This window comes from Biomphalaria glabrata, chromosome 5 (assembly GCF_947242115.1).
Source record: "Biomphalaria glabrata chromosome 5, xgBioGlab47.1, whole genome shotgun sequence".
Classification (NCBI taxonomy): Eukaryota; Metazoa; Mollusca; class Gastropoda; family Planorbidae; genus Biomphalaria; species Biomphalaria glabrata.
Window position 1 is genome coordinate 54,625,046 of NC_074715.1, and position 17,859 is coordinate 54,642,904.

A 17,859-nucleotide genomic window follows, 5' to 3' on the forward strand; every position below is an offset into this window, starting at 1 on the left:
ACATCTGTTCAGAGAATTGTGCTTGTCACTTGACTGTTGTGTAGCACTACATACATATGGTCATCTTCACCATACCCTGTCATTCAGTCTGTCGAACTGTTGGGGCACCATAAACCTCTGTTGACAGTTTTTCTCCATTTCTCTCTATCAGGATTAGAGTTTCTTCCGTAGACAGCCCCATCCACTCCTTAATGTTGTCCTCCCAATCCTTTCCTTTTACACCACCTTCTTTATTTCCCTGGTACTGTTACCTGCAGACAAATTTTTGCCAGCCCTGAGAATCTCACTGTACAGTCTTAACTCGGGTTTTTTTTAACAGTGGTAAGAAGGTCATCATGGGGCTTGGTTACCATTGTAAATTGTAATCCTGTTTTGGATTTCCAAGTTTGAAAATATAATCTTTGTATGTGATACAAGTTAACAATTTGTATGAATTGTACTATGCATAGGTAAATATATATTTGATGAATGAACAGTCACAGTAAAGTAAAAAAAAAAAGTAAGACAAGATGATTAGAAGGCACTCAAGAATGAACTATTAGTTGCAGATTGGTTGAGAGCAATTAAAGTGAATTAAGAGTATAGACATCATGTTGTGATAGATTCAACACTGTTACCCTTTAGATCTTCATTTGGACATTCTTAAAAAGAAAACAAAAGCTGAGATTACAAAGGTGTTAAAGTCTAAAATTAATGTGCATAACTAGATTAACAAGGATTATCTGTAGACTGATAAGATACAAAAATTATTTTGATGGTTATGAAGAAAACTTTTCAGAGAAATAAATTCTTTAAGACTCTGTACTGTTGTAATATTTTAATCCAGACATAATAAATTTCTTTAATATTATTTTCTGTAAAGATGCCCTTTAAATTTAATTGCACTTTATCTGTCTGTATTTTTTCCAGAAATAATCTGCACATAGTATTGTGCATGTCTCCGGTGGGCTCTGCCTTTCGATCACGATGCCGGATGTTTCCATCTTTGGTCAACTGTTGCACCATAGACTGGTTCATTGAATGGCCGAAAGAAGCTCTTTTAGGAGTGGCACAGTCTTTCTTCAAAACCGTATCTTTAGGATGTTCAGATGAAATCAAAGTAAGTCTTACACTAAATTATTATTTTATTGAGCATTAGAAAGAAAATGTGATTCTCAAATATCTATGATCATTAACATCCATTCAAGACTTCAATTGAAAAACTTGACTTGCATTTTTTTTAGAAAGCACCACTTAAAAAATATGAAGCAAACTAATCTTTAAACAATTAATGTTTACTATTTAAGTAAACAAACAAAACTCAATAGTTAAAATTGTTCTTGTTTTAATTTTTAAAAATATTAATATTGACACTTAATACAAATAGACATACAAGAAATGTTTAATTTAGAGCAAAACAAATTTGAATATTTTGTAGCAAAATATTTTGTCAACAAGTTACAATTAAGTGTAGCATCTGAACCATTACAACAAGAAAGTTCTTATTCATTTTACATTGGTGATTTATCAAAAGGACTTGATTACATAGGTTTGACATTGCTATTTTATTGCCCTAAACACATATTATATAGAGGTTTCTCTTTCTGTACTTGTGACCTATGGAGACAGATGAATAAAACTTGTGTTGCCTGGTCAAGTAGTATTCACTCCAGACTGTCATCTCAATGATCCCGGGTTCAAACTCTGCCCACTGGCTTCCCCTGTCAACCTGAAGGAGGTGGGGGCTAGGAAATAAGGATATTCTATTCTGAAGTAACATCTGAAACATGTTAAACAAACAAAGCTTATCTGTTTCTATAACCAAAGGTTAACTAGGGTGTCAGGTGGCTAGCACAATAACTACAAGGAACATCAATACTATATTACTACTAAAAATCAGTAAGTTTAAAGTACAAATTATATTTTGACATGTATGTTTCTTTAAAGTAAACTTTATTAACATTCTGAGTTCTTTATTCAAGTTTTGTAATCCTATTTCAAATATAGTGATAATATAAAGTTCATTTCTGTCTCCCTTTGAACATATATACATATTTTTTTTTTTCAAAAGCTAAATTAGAGTTTGACAGCAATCATCCTATACTTTCTTAATAATTACCAATATTACCATACACCTGATGATCATTTATTAAAATTCCATCATTCTATCAAAAAAAAATCAAACAAAGCATTAAGCAAAACTAAAATTCCATGGCAGTTTTTCATTTATCATAACACCTAAGTATTTTGCGTTTTTAGTCTGTGTTACTGGTTAACCATGAGTAAGATAAGTGGAATTTATTTGTTTTAGTTTTTATAATAAGAATGACAATGATCTGTTATGACTCTGCGCTTTCAGGCTTTGTTAGCACTAGACAAAAATGACATTGCTGAGATACGAGTATTTACCAAACCTCCAGAACTTGTTCAGACAGTTCTAGAAGCTGTTGCCATTCTCTTAGGCAACAAGTAAGTGGAATAAATAAACAAAGCATTAATGTTTTATACTTGGTGAATGACTAATGACCGTGACCTTCAGTAATTCATTGCACTAAAATGTTGATTGCATATGCAATAATGTCTTTCAGGACAGACTGGGCGAGTTGTAAAGCCATGCGGGCAGACACAAACTTCTTAAAAAAAATTTATGAATATGACAAAGAAAATGTCCCAGCCGCCAAGCTGGCTAAAGTCAGGAAATATACATCCATGCCAAGTCTTGTACCTGGCGTTGTAGCCAAAGTTTCAAAGGTAACTAATTTAATTGTTAAATAATTTCTAAAAATCATTAAATTATTTCTAAAAACTCATTAGACTGGATAATGAAAAGGTAAAAAGCTGGCAACACATGCATTCAATGGACAAAAAAAAATGGAGGATCTAGATTTCACAGAGGATATCTGCCTCCAAAAACTACAACATGCTCATTTCAAATGAAACAAGGTCATTATAGAAGTGGAGAAAACTGGTTTAAAAATCAATGAAAAGAAAACTCAGGTGTTGAGAATAAATAAAACCAAGAAAAACCACTACAACGTCAAGGAGAAAACCTAGTAGAAAGAGATGATATTGTCTATATTAAAAGCAAAGAGGGATGATTAACATAGATGTTTAAAATTAGATCAACTAGGCTAGTCATGTGTTTAATATTCTACAGAAGATCTGGTGTTAAAAAAAAACAACTGTCACTACACAACAAAATGTGAATGTGAAATCATTTCTTTTATTTGGTTCAGAGACTTGAAGAGTAACACAGTCTAACATTCACCCACAAATGTTGTACTAATAAAATGATCTGTCTAATAAGTTAAGCCCACAGTATGTCAAAACAATTCCACTTTTCATTGAATGTTGTTTTGTTTTGTTTGTTTTTTTGCTTCTTTTTTATTTGCCAACCAGCAGTCTTCTAAGCAGAAAAACAATTTCTGTATTTGGTGTGGAAAAAAATGTCTATAGATGCATTATTATTTTTTTTTTAGTAGACATTATATTTTGTAATCACATTGTTTATGGAAAAGTTTCATAGTGAATGTACATCTTAAATCATTAACTACTTACCTGAAAATATTTGTGATTTAATGTTTTGAAGATTGTTATAACCACAGAGTAATGATGGAATGTTGTTTGATAAATCTATTCTTCGTCCAGGCTTGTAAAACTTTAGTCCTATGGGTTCGAGCAATTGATGTTTACTCTGCTGTAGCTAAACAAGTTGAGCCAAAGAAACAAGCATAAGTAATTAGCAGTCAAGGCATTAAATAATTAGCAGTCAAAGCGTTGCTATTTTTTAAATCATTCTAGGTCTAAGTAAAAAAATATTCAATTATATTTGTTTTCTTAGACTTGTTTTAATACAACTTTAGTGGTCATTAATTAGTAAACTTTGTACTAAATCATAATGATGTCACTTTGACAGTGGAACATGGGATATATATATAGTATTATTACAGAAGTATATGTATAGTTGGTATATTATTATTACAAGATGTATTATCTCTTCCTTGTCAGACTGGCTGAGGCTCAAGACTTTCTCAATGAGGTTTTAAGTGTCCTCAAAGCTAAACAAGACCAACTGGCTGAAGTGGAGAAACAAATTAAAAATCTTCAGGCTGTCTTTGACAAGAGTATGGCTGAAAAAAAAAAGTGTGGAAAGAAACATGGCTGTGACTGCCGCCAGATTGAAATGCTCTTCCAAACTGACAATAGCCTTAGCTGATGAACAAGTAGGTTATTTTAAAATCTATGAGAACTATTATAACATTAAAATATGATTCTTAGTCAGACTTGGCCTACTGGGCGTAGTTTTTATAATATCAAAGATAAATTGAAATGATCAAACAAAAATATCACCTTGAGGAATAAATTAATGATTTGAAAATATGTGCATTCATTCACTAAAACCATATTTCCATACTGGAGATGAGACATGCATGGCACACAGTCTTAGAAAGAACTGTGAGACTACAATGATTTTGTCACTTTTTTGGTGTGATTTTTTTTTCATATTTCTACTTTAAAAAAATATACATTTCAATAGCTCAACTATTTTTGAAACAATATCTCAATCTCATGATTTCATGTTTAAATAAGGATGGGACATTACTAGAAACTCATTTAGTTCTCATCTTTATCATTGAAATATTTATTCTCTGCTCCTTGAAATATTTATTCTCTGCTCCTTGAAATATTTATTCTCTGCTCCTTGAAATATTTATTCTCTGCTCCTTGAAATATTTATTCTCTGTTCTGCAAGGTTGTTAAAAGTGGTAATGGATATAAGCACTCCACTACCTAAAAAATACTTTCAATGGCTTTCAGATAGCCTCTGACAAACAGCCTCTACCAGTTGGATGTTAGATATGGGAGAATTGTTATCACTAACTGGGGAAAATGTGTAACCAGTGCCTAAACCAGTAAGCTTCAGGCTTAAGGGGCTCATTAGCCTTGGTTGACTACCCACCTAGGAGAAGGAAAACTGAATTCAAACCTCTGCTGCCTTGCGGCTATACCCAAATATGTGAAAGGCTTTGGGAGTCTATCTTGAGGAAAAATAAGCAGCAGACAACCTTAAGGCAGTTTGCAGAGCCTGCGCCACCGCATTTCGCATTCTGTATCAGCACTTGCTGTTCCTTTGGATTCATCAGCTGTGCTGAGAAATTGGAAAATAGCTGTTTGGGTTACATTGTTCCAACCATAACTAATGCCCAGGCATTCATCTCATTTCTCATTTCCATAGTTATTTTGCAACTGAAAGAGGCCATAGTATTTGTTCTCTTTCTACATCATGTTTCTTATAGGTTCGTTGGGAGGAAAGTGTTGCCAACTTTGATGTACAGTTGAAAAATGTAGTAGGAGATGTTTTTATAGCAGCAGCTTGTGTAGCTTACTATGGAGCCTTTACTTCTACTTACAGGCAAAAACTTGTAGAAGGTAAGTCTAAACATCAAAAACAATGTACTTTTAAAATGTTTAGATACAGACACCCTTGAAAACTAGTACCATTAAGAGAGAAAACTGGTTGTGTGGTATGCCTTTAGGACTGTCATCAGTTTGAACCCTTCCCACTGCTGTCTGCTTTGGTTCTCAAGAAGTTTAGATTGGTACATGATAATCTTAATTTCTGAATGAATGTCCAAAACTTAAAAAACAAAACCTTTATTAATGCAATGTCTGCTTATACCATATTAACTGATTGTTTTTTGACTAGCTTAAGTCTTGTGTTGGATACATAAATACATTTTTTAGACCTTTGTAGCAGCTTTTGATTCATTTCAGTTGTAAGTTTTCCTAATCGCCTATTAATCTTGATACATGTCAACTAATCATCCTCAATAAGAAAATATGAATAGTACAAAATGAATTAGGTTTTGAAAATGGTGAAGGCTGTTTCTAAAAAATGTTTATAAAATGTTTTACATGTTACGGATGTTCCTTCAAAGATAAGGATAATCTACTTTCTAGTCCAAACCTCCTGCTTTCTGCTTTTGAATTGATCATTTGAGACTGTATACCTTCCTGGCCAAACATCAAATTATACAAACTTCTTGTTCTCATAACTCTTGAAAATATTATTAGGTCTAGCTTGATTTTTCATTATTTAGTTATGCTTTACTCTCAGATATATGATTTAGTAGTTAGAAACAAAATATTTTACTTCAATTATTATTAACTTAGGAGGTGCGGTGGCTGAGCGGTAAAGCGCTTGACTTCCAAACCGGTGTCCGGGGTTTGAATCCTAGTGAAGACTGGGATATTTAATTTCAGGATCCTTGGGCGCCTCTGAGTCCACCCAGCTCTAATGGGTACCTGACATTAGTTGGGGAAAAGTAAAGGCGGTTGGTCGTTGAGCTGGCTACATGACACCCTCGTTAACCATAGGTCACAGAATCAGATGACCTTTACATAATCTGCCCTATAGACCACAAGGTCTGAAAGGGGAACTTTACTATTATTAACTTAACTGTATCTTGTATTTCTCACATTTAATTATTTGTTAAAAACTTTTAGAAATATTTATATTAATATATATATATGAATGATATATATTTATATTAAGAAAGAACATTTTTAAGAAAGTAGCATAACATAACCTAAATATTACCGCAACGACCAATTGACATGACTGAAATACTCTGATGTATCTAGCATGAATACTTAGATTCATTATAAGACATTTGAATGTATTTAATAATTTGGATACAAAAACTTTTCTACAGGTTGGACTAAACTATTGATTGAGCTTCAAATACCTGCAACAGAAAATATGACTCTTGTGTCAGTCTTGGCAGATATATATGAAATTCGACAATGGAATGCTGATGGTCTGCCAAGAGATGCTGTGTCAATTGAAAACGCTGTTCTTGTAACTAAAGGTCGCAGGTGGCCTTTGATGATTGACCCACAAGAACAGGTAAAGTTTCTAAGTAAACAAATAATGTTTCTAGTATGTACTTGTATTGATTAAAGCTGAGTATTATTGTTGACACTTCTTTCAGGCCAACAGATGGATCAGAAATAGAGAGGCTCTAAATAAGCTTAAAATTATTAAATTATCCAATTCCAACTTTCTGAGAACACTGGAAGCTTGCTTAAGAGCAGGTTTACCTGTTTTGATGGAGGATGTTGGTGAAGCTTTGGATCCAGCACTAGAACCTGTCTTGTTAAAACAAACATTTATACAGGTAACATTTTTCTATTACAACTAAACATTTAAACACTTTACTGTATACCAAAATTTTCTCTGTGTGTGTAAAAGCTGTGTTTGTAAAAGCACAAAAAGGTTTAATGATGGAGTTATGTCTCCTGACTTGTTACAACTTCACATAATCTACCCTTGGACTCCAATATGTTTTGAGGGTTTGGTCAGCGCAACATTCAATTCATTTCTCCATCTATAACTAAAGTGCTTGACATTACAAGTAACATATCAATCTTTAAACTCCTTTAGGTAATTGAACCTTTTATGTAACCTTATTGACTTTTTCAGTTATATATTCATAAGTAAGGTCACTTTTATCAAATTTGACACTATGAAAATGCTTCATTTCTAAGGACTTAACATGTTTCTTTATAAGAGTAGATCCAAAAATTTTGATTTTTTTGGGGTGCCTAATTAGGTATATGTGTGAAGTAAAGCTATTGCTTGTTTTAATCCCAGAATTCTCAAAGAGATGCACAGGACTGTGTTAATGCAGAGTGTTCAGATGCAAATGTATTGTTGAACAGAGAGGAAAAAAATGTTACTGTAATCTTTTAGAACACCTGTCTTGGTTGCTGAAGTTATAAAAATATATTTTGTACACAAATAAATAGTATAGTGTTGTAGGTAACTGTGAATGAAAAAATGCGAGGCTAAAATGATAATACATAAAAGGTTAAGGATGATTTTATGGAATGCCTCCCCCCTCCCCATTTGCCAATGCTTTCAATGAATTTCATAGTGTTGTATCTGGTCTCCTTAGTGGTTTTCTTGGAATGTTCCTGGTTTTAATTGAATAGAGTATATGTAGTCATAACGTATGTCCAATTAGAAAATTATTTTCTGGTCAGAGCCTACTTGTTATAATATAGCAAATCTTACCTTATCTTGTCTGCCTACCATATTCCTTTGTAGATTGAAATCTTGATAATGATATTTTAAACATTCTCGAACATCATTCTCATTATAACTATGTTATGGGCTGATTTATGATAATTTTTCTTTCCTTTTCTAAGGGAATGAACTAAGTTTTATGTTTAGGCTCACAATAGATTTATAGGAAATATAAGAAAATATAAGATGGAGTTCATTTGCCCCTGAGTCCACCCAACTCTAATGGGTACCTGACTTTAGTTGTGGAATGTAAAGGCGGTTGGTTGTTGTTCTGGCCACATAACACCCTGCTTGTTAACTGTTGGCCATAGAAACAGATGACCTTAACATCATCTGCCCCATAGATAGCAAGGTCTGAAAGGGGAACTTTACTTTTACTTAGCTCGTGTCTCATGTTTACTGGAAGTATTCAATGAACAGCGTTTTGGATGTAATCTTTAAAATTAAAACAAAAGTTAGTTTATCTTGTAATATTTCTAAAAGTAATGAAGTCTTTTCACATGCAAAATATTTCACATGTTCCTTCAGATTTGATGGTAATTTCATCCTAACCAAACCTCTCGCTGAACTGAAGGTTATGAATCTGGTACTACTGAGACCATCGAACAACAGTCCAGTCAGCATATCACACTACCTGGCTGCCGTCAATGAAACGATAAGGAAAAATCTTAGCATGAATAATATTATAATAAATGAAATGACCATAAATAGAATCATGATGAATCAACTAGTAATTAATAAGATTATTATAAATAAAATCAGCATAAGTGAAATTATAATTGAATTTGTCATGAATGAGCTTAAAAGGGATTGGAAGGATAGAACTTGCAGTTAAAAACTAAATTTTCAAAGTGATACCCAATGTGTAGAGTTTTAGGCCAACATTCTGATTAAATAAAAATTACTTTTTAATCTTTTTTTTTCGTTGTCTTTTTTCAGGGTGGGTGTGTGTTGATTCGCTTGGGGGATAGCGATATAGACTATGATCGAAACTTCCGTTTCTATATGACCACCAAACTGTCTAATCCACATTACTAGCCAGAAGTCTGCATCAAAGTAACAGTTATCAATTTCACAGTCACCAAGAAAGGCCTTGAAGATCAACTTCTTAGGTTGAAAATTTCTTTTTCATCTGTTTTTTTTTTAGTTACATGCATTTTATTTTAGCTCTGGCTTAATATCCAAAGCATTCTTTCAAGACTAAATTAACCAGTCGAATTGTTAAAAAGATTTTTTAAAAAATAAGATTAGTTAAACTAAATACATTACAATTTTTATTACCAAAATAAAACCTACATTTATGTAAATGTTGTTTTATTGTTTTGATTATGAAAATAGAAATAGAAATTTTTTTTTGGAATACTATCTGTTTTTAAATAGACTAATTTTCAACTAGGAACAGTAAAAATTTCAACTAGTTACATTTAAAAGGTCAGACATGAAAAGGTTGTTGTTTTTTTTTCTTTTGGTTGTAGTGATGTTGTCAGTTTAGAGAGACCAGACTTGGAAGAACAAAGAAATGAACTCATCATGAGAATCAATGCTGATAAGAACCAGCTGAAATCTATTGAAGATAAAATTCTTAAGTTACTTTTTGAATCGGAAGGAAATATATTGGACAATGAAGAACTTATCAATACATTGAATGATTCTAAGGCAAGTATCACATAGGCCTTGAAATGTGAGAGTTTCACATGTGTGAGTTTCACTTGTTTCCATTGGTAATGTGGGTGTTTATGACCATTAAAGCATCAATCAAATGTCCCAAGCACATCTTGAGGATCTCTCATTCCTTATATCTCTCGGCAGAAGTAACACAGCACTAAAATAATTTTTTTTATAATTCCGCTAGCAGAGTTTAATATATAATAATGATCATATAATTATAATGTGATTTAGAAAACAAAGATGTAGAAGACTAGAAATCAAACAGAAAAAATACCATTATGTTTTATTAGACTTGGTTCAAGAAAAAACAATGTTCATAAAGTTAAACAAAATTCTAAGATTAAAATGGGTCTAACAATGTTACCAGAAAATTATATCATGAGGGTGTCTACAGCTATTGGTAAAAAATTGGTTTTAGTTGCAAAGTAAAAACATCAAGTAACAGTGTAGATACTCTTGTTGAAATAAGTTCAGATGTAAAATGTATAGCAGACATGTATTAACTAGTTTTTATTTCTGATCAACTTAAAGAAAAATATTGTATGGTTTCTTGACAGGTCACCTCAGCAGTTATCAAAGACTTACATTGAATTGTTTCTTGACAGGTCACCTCAGCAGTTATCAAAGACTTACATTGAATTGTTTCTTGACAGGTCACCTCAGCAGTTATCAAAGACTTACATTGAATTGTTTCTTGACAGGTCACCTTAGCAGTTATCAAAGACTTACATTGAATTGTTTCTTGACAGGTCACCTCAGCCTGTTATCAAACAAAGACTTGCTGAATCCGAGACAACAGAAGAAAAGATCAGTGTGGCCCGGGAGAAATATCGCTGTGTTGCTGAGAGGGGTTCTGTTATGTACTTTGTGGTGTCTGACATGGGGGAAGTAGATCCCATGTATCAATTCTCTCTCAAGTATTTTAAACAGGTAAAGGAATAGATTAGCAAATAAATCATCACATTAGTATGTGTACTTTACATTATTAAACCAATAAGTATTGATCGTAGTACCCAAAGTTGATCTCTTTCAAATTGTAGTGGGCCCATGCATAAATATAAATTTTTAAACTTTACCCATATTTACTTAATATACTTTTTGCAAGTATTTATAAATGATATTGTTATAAATGAACTTATTGATGTGGGTAAGGTTAGATGTGCATATGACAAGCTCACACAGGTGACAGAAGCCAGCTTACTGCTAGCAGTGAACAGGGACAAGGGACGGCCCTTCAGGGACACTCTACTTGAAAATAGGTTGTGATGTGGTCATGTGATTTGTCTAAAAAGGACTGGGGACGTTCTGTCATTTCCTAGAAGGCCTTCATTGGCCCTTTATAAAGAGAAGAGGTGGCAGAGTCAAGATAGTCTGGTATGAGTTCAGGACAAAACAGATAGTCTAGTATGTTTCAATTAAGTAGAGCAGTACCTTTTTGTAAGGTTCTCTACAGTGAAGTGCTTGTGCAGTCTTTCAAACTTCCAACTGTACAGTATTTGACTTAGTTTATTAGAGTTGATAAAGTACCAGGCAATCTGAGTCCAGTGTTTCAAGGCAGCCAGATAGATAGTCATAACAATTAAAAACAGATAATTTACTCTTGTATAAGCACATGTGTTTTTTTTCTCATATTCTTTGACGATCAAACCATGTATAAGTCTTATCCAAAATATCCATTATTTACAGTTAAAGTTTGAGATAGTGTCATTCTAAACTAATTTCTTTGTGTATTGTGTTGCTGATGGGCAGAACCACTTTAAACATTACCCCTGTAAACCGATAATAATAATAATCTTTATTATCCATGAATGCTTTGCTAGATGGTATATTAGATGACAATGATGCTAACCTGCAACAAATTTTAGCACTGCAGCTATGGTTCTTGACAAGGCTAGAGGGGATTCTTCTGTAAAATCCATTGTTTCTTTGTGATTAAAAGAATTAATTACAAGGTGTCAACATTTTTGTCATCTGTGCCTCTGTAATAAATTGGTAGGGTTTGAAAACAGGACTAGGCAGTAGTCAAAAGGACCGAGGAGCCATCTGTATGAGTATGAAGTAGAAATTAGTTTGGTGTATTTTTTAGAAAATCTGAAACAAATTTGAAAAATGAAATGATGCTAGAATAGAGTAGTTTTCTCCCCTACACCCACATTACTAATAAAATTTAAAAAAAAAAAAAATCTCCCTCCCCATCATCTGATTGTCTGAAAGGAAAATTGGTCCAGTCCAAAGTTAGGCAATCATGTCTGAGTTTAATTTGAATTTTAGCCTTTATTTTTCCAATGTTTCAAATGCTTAGGATTTAGTCAGAAACATCTTAACCATTTTATTATTTTAAAATTTTATTCAGCTATTTAACAATACAATCTCAACCAGTGAGAAGTCCGATGACCTTCAAACACGACTGGGCATTTGCTTAGAAGAGACTACAGTGTGTATTTACAAGAATGTTTCTAGGTAATTCTTGTATTGTTACCTGCATTGTGTCTCATGGTTTCAGTAATATTGACATTACTGGAATTGGTGTAATGCAAAAAAAACACTCCACTGCCTATAAAATGCTTCCAAAGGCATGCGTCTCAACTAGCCTCTGACAACTAGTCCAACTCAGATATTGGTATGTATTTACAAGAATGTTTCTAGGTAATTCTTGTATTGTTACCTGCATTGTGTCTCATGGTTTCAGTAATATTGACATTACTGGAATTGGTGTAATGCAAAAAAAGCACTCCACTGCCTATAAAATGCTTCCAAAGGCATGCGTCTCAAATAGCCTCTGACAACTAGTCCAACTCAGATATTGGATCCGGCTTGAACTGTTATCTGTAAAGAAGAGCACTGGTGCTTTAACAAGTAATCTTCAGGCAGGAAGGGGCTCCTTAGCTTGCTGGCTACCCACCTAGGAGAACGAAAACTCTAATTCAAATCTTTACTCATTGCAGCTATATCCAAACATGGGGAAAGTTTTCAGGAGTCAACCCTGAAGAAAAATCAAGAGCCAGTGACCCTTGGGCAGCTTACAGTGCTACACCCTGGCAGAGTCTGGGATGCCGATAAAATTTACTCCTTAACTTTATTGGCATTAACCTTCATTTGGATAGATCAGCTGGTTGCAAGGGGGGGGGGGGGGGAGAGGAGGACTGCTCCGTGTGTGACATGGTTCCAATCATAGCCTATGTATTCATCTCAATTACATGAGACCAATAGTTGTTTCATGACTGAAGGAGGCCATAAAATAATCAAATATATCTCATAGTGCCTCTAGTATATCTTGTTTTGTGGGTCATGCTTTATTTTGTAGTATGCTTGGTCCCCTTTCACATCCTTCAGATGCAGATGATGCAAAGGTCATCTGTTTCTATTACTGATGGTTAGTTAACAAGGGTGTTATGAAGCTAGCCTTTCCTTAGCTAATGTCAAGTACCCATTAATTATATTGTAAATCTTAAAGAATTCATTAACTAAATTAACTTTGATCTTACTTACAGATTAATGTGACATGTGAAATGAGATATTCCTCTAGTGGTTGCTTTGATTTTCTTTCAGAGGTCTCTTTGAAAAACACAAGCTTGTATTTTCATTTTTGCTTTGCTCAGAGATTATGAAGACTGAAGGGGAAATAACTCCCTTGGAGTGGAATTTTTTTCTCCGTGGACCTATTGGAGGTATAGAGAAGGTACTAGACATTTTGATTAATATTTCTCTTCTTCTCTTATTTCAACTTCATTTATTTTAGGAAATGCCTTCACAGAAATGAAATGACTTTCTAGAGATCCTAGAGATATATAAATATGTTATCATTTTATTATATACATTAGGAATAAAAAGTTTTAAATAATAGTACACTTGTATGGAGTAGTGATTTTCTGTGACCGTGGCTGTGTATCAATGATTAGCCTCTTTATGCAGCGGAGAGGTTACAAAGGGAAGATTATACATTTCAAGAGATGTAAGTAAAATGCTGAATGCCACAGAATTTTCTGTACATCTTAAAGAATGTAGCTTATTCAAATCAATTAGATTTGAGAGTTTAAATTTATATAACCATTGAGAATCAACACACTTTGTCACCACTGACAAGTTGACATATTTATGGATTATTTAGAATCTCACTGAAAGAGGAAGGGCAAACAATTATAGAACACACAATTTCTATCAAAATAAAAACTTTTTTTCTTTTTTTTTGTAATTAAAAGCCATTACATTTTCTACAGCAAAATGTCCCCAAACCAGAAAACACAACATGGCTTCCATCAAATGTTTGGAAAATGGCCTGCGAGATGAGTGACACATTTGAAGACTTCCGTTACATCCATTATGATTTGGATAAAACACCTGTATGGATAAGACTGGATGAAGGCCCTGAGGTAATAATAATGATAACAAAATGCATTACCCATAAAAAAAAATATTAAAACAATCAGTCTCAATCAAACTGAAGGCTACATATCTTAATAATTAGGACATATCTTCAAAAAAGATCGTTTCATTCTTTGAAATCTGTCTCTTTAATCTATTTGTACATAATAATGAGAGACTTAACTCTGCAAAGGCATTGTTTTTCTGGCTGATTCAGGCAACCCATTTCAGGCATAGGAAATAAATAGCACTTTTAAGAATTTGTCCTAGCATTTGGAATGAGAAATATGCCTTAATCACTTGTCCTATATTAAATTGTTTTATTGTGGTTTTAAATTATACAAAATATTTTACAGTTTGTGGCATAGTAACCATGGCACAAATGTGTTCTGTGAGCCCAGGCTCATTACCAATCTCTTTAAAAAAAATGTGTTTTAATGTTTTGAATTCTTACATTATTTTATTTCCCATTAATTCTGTGATTATAATTTTTAAATTGTCTGCAGTATATTGCAATTTGATAAAGAAACTGATGGGGCCTCCATACAGGATGACTAAATTTAGTTTTGTCATTCTAGATTCATCGTTTTAATCCTGTGCCCAAGAGTCTCTTGCTACCCCTTCTATACTATCCAAACACATTTTCTGTAATAGTATATAGCCTGGTGAGCCAATACACATAAAGCGATGAACAATCAAAATAAGCCCTATATTTCTTATGGTCCTAAAGAATTCACATTAGTCTGAACACATTTGGATGAACCTATAATAAAAATCTGTCGTTGAAATCATTAATGTATACTGTGTACAGCTCTCTGTACTTTAGTTCCAGTGTTACTGAATTAGACTCAGATGGCAAGTCCAGTCACATTTATTGGGTTGGTTAGTTCTTAGCTTCATATCAGGATTTCCTGACTACAAACTCACTCACGAAGCTCTATTGCTATCTTAAAAAGCTGAACACATGGACCAAATGAAGATCGTAAAATAAAGAGCAGATAGTTGCTATCTTTGCACCAAAAATGCAACAGCTTTTGTTGAACCTTATGATGATAATATTCATGAGGTCGAAATGCATTTTATTGATCAAGCCAGTTACCTGATGAAAAAACAACCACAAAAGTGCAAACATAAAAAAAAAACAAAAGCAGAAGATGCAGATTAAGGAGACGCCCACAAAAATTCAGACTTAACAAACAACCAGCAAGCTTGCAGACAAAAGAAACAAGCATGAAGATTAAGACAAGAAACAATTAGCAGAAAATGCAGACATAAGAAAAACACCTTGAAGATACAGACATAAGGAACAACAGGCAGAAGATGCAGACATAAGAAAAACACCTTCAAGATACAGACATAAGGAACAACAGGCAGAAGATGCAGACATAAACCTTTAAATTCAAGAGTGTAAATTTGAGCCTCCAACTAGGAACAATTAAGTGAGTTGGCATCTTTCACACAAAAATTGTAGTGCTTGTGACAATAACAAAACAATAGTGCCTTGTGACAAAAATAAAGTTTTTTATTTCACTTTCTCTAGTGGGTATTCCCATTTTACATAATGATTTATCAATCTATCTAAGCAATGGACATGAAGTTTATACAATAACTGTTGGAAATAAAGAAAATGAACAAGATAACAATTATTTTGGTGTATGATTAGTTTAGTTCTTTCCTTGTAAATCCTAGGCACAATTTGAACCGAAGGGGGTCTGGGGTGAATGTTATGAAAATGATTTAATGTATCAGTTGTTGTTGTTATGTTAACGTGTGCTTGTAACTTTCCATAAGAATGTGTTCAGCAAATATTAGAGATGTGTGTTGTGTAGTCATTCAGTGTATTTTGACTCTATTGTACTATTATGTTCCTAACAGGAGGCAAGAGAAAAAAGTGTTTTTCTTTACAATAACTGTTAACAGAATTTTAAAAAGGCTCATTTTATTAACAAGGATGTATTTTATATTCAGCTTGACTTGGGCCTTTAGGTCTAGGTTTTACAATGTTATGAATGCAAGAAGCTTGTGAAAGTTTCTGCGTTTTAAAATTGTATAGATTATATTTGAGAAAGCATGATTTTTTTTATATCAAAAACTTTAGGTTCGAGCCAATCCTCCTCCGGAGCGCTATCTCTACGCTGTCTTGGATCCCCCTGAATATAACGATGGTGATCTGCCTCTTCCAGATAGAGTTAATGGAAATTGGAATGATCGCCTGACAGCTTTTCAAAAATTAATGTTTGTTAAAGTTTTCCGTGAGGAAAGGGTGAGTTTTCAATTAAAAGTTTTGTTGTGTGCCCAAATGAAAGAGCATCATACTCACGTCTTACAAACCAGTACATAGACCTACTATTCTAACTGTGAAACTGGCAAAGGGGATCAAAGGATCTTGCGCCATAGCCTTAAGTTTTCTTACCTTGGTCATAGTTTAAATATTAGATCTATGTTCTGCGGCACAGGTTCTCTGTAAAATCACATCACATCTTAGATCCCTGGGTTAGGGCAGTCAAATGGATAATCTAGATCTATGGCCTGCTAACCAAACTCCTTCCCAGTTAAAGGCTCATTCTGGCTTTTTACAATATGATGAATTAAAAACAATGCTTACACTCACAATGTTCAAATGTTTAAAAGGAGTTGATATTCTCTGTAACATGAATTAACTTAATGTTGAGGTAGAAAGACTAATGGAATAGATCTAGATCTAGATTAATCTAAATTGATACCAGGGTTATCCTTCAATGCTAATAGATATCTTGGGGCTATTGAGATTGTTGATCCATTGAAAATGATAGAAAAAAGTAGCAGTTAGGATCAAAATAATCTTCTAACTATAAAGCACTGTGTGTAAATTTTTTTCAACAAAGATATTTTTCTTGGGTTTTATGTGAATAAAAATTAATTATATCCTTTTTGGATTTATTGTTAACTTTTATATTATGTCAATTCTGTTTTTATCCTAGACAACATTTGCAGTGACAGAGTTTGTTTCTGAATGTTTAGGGAAACAATTTGTTGTAAGTCCTGTCACATTGCCAGAACTCTATGAAAGTATGTCTAAGACTACTCCACTGGTCTTCATTCTTTCTCCAGGATCAGATCCAATGACATCATTTCTACGTTTTGCTAAAGATATGGGAGTTCATGAAAAGTAAATGCAGACATTTTTTCAATAAATATATTCATTAAATTAGTTTTCTACCATAAATGTCTTCTTTAAATTAAGCTAAATTCTATGGGAATTTAAATATGATTGTTATGGAAAAGAGAAACATAAAGCTTACATGGAGAAACTGCTGCCATTTTTGTGACATCTTTTTTGTCTGGTGTCAGTCTGCTGCCCTTTCATATCAGTTAGTTACTTCTTGAAAATTAAGTTTTAAACGATACAACATAGGGAACTAGATTTCTTTGCAACACTAGCTTTTAATACAAGTAGATCTACATCATCTCATTCACAAAGTCAAGGCTCTAACTCTAGTTAGACTGAGAGTTTCTTGTAAGAGTAAAAACCCAGCATTTTTCTGTAGCATTTATTTGAATTTTTTCTTTCTGTGTTCAGTATCCAACTTACACAACCATGTGGGGGTTCAGAGACCACTAGGGAAGAATGCAGTTTTAATTTTGTTGGAAGCTGTTACTTTTCCAGATTCTCTAGATTGCTTATGACAGCAACTGCCAAGCTTAAAAGGGTTTTTATTTCTTATTGATTTGAAGTCCATCTATTCCAATGTTTGACCATAGGTATTTAAATGAGTCAA

The 17,859-nt window shown here is 33.2% G+C and overlaps 1 pseudogene; it reads left to right on the forward strand.

Annotated features, from left to right (window-relative positions):
• Window positions 1-17,859, forward strand: part of LOC129926294 (dynein axonemal heavy chain 6-like) — a 71,295-nt pseudogene that overhangs the window by 31,974 nt on the left and 21,462 nt on the right.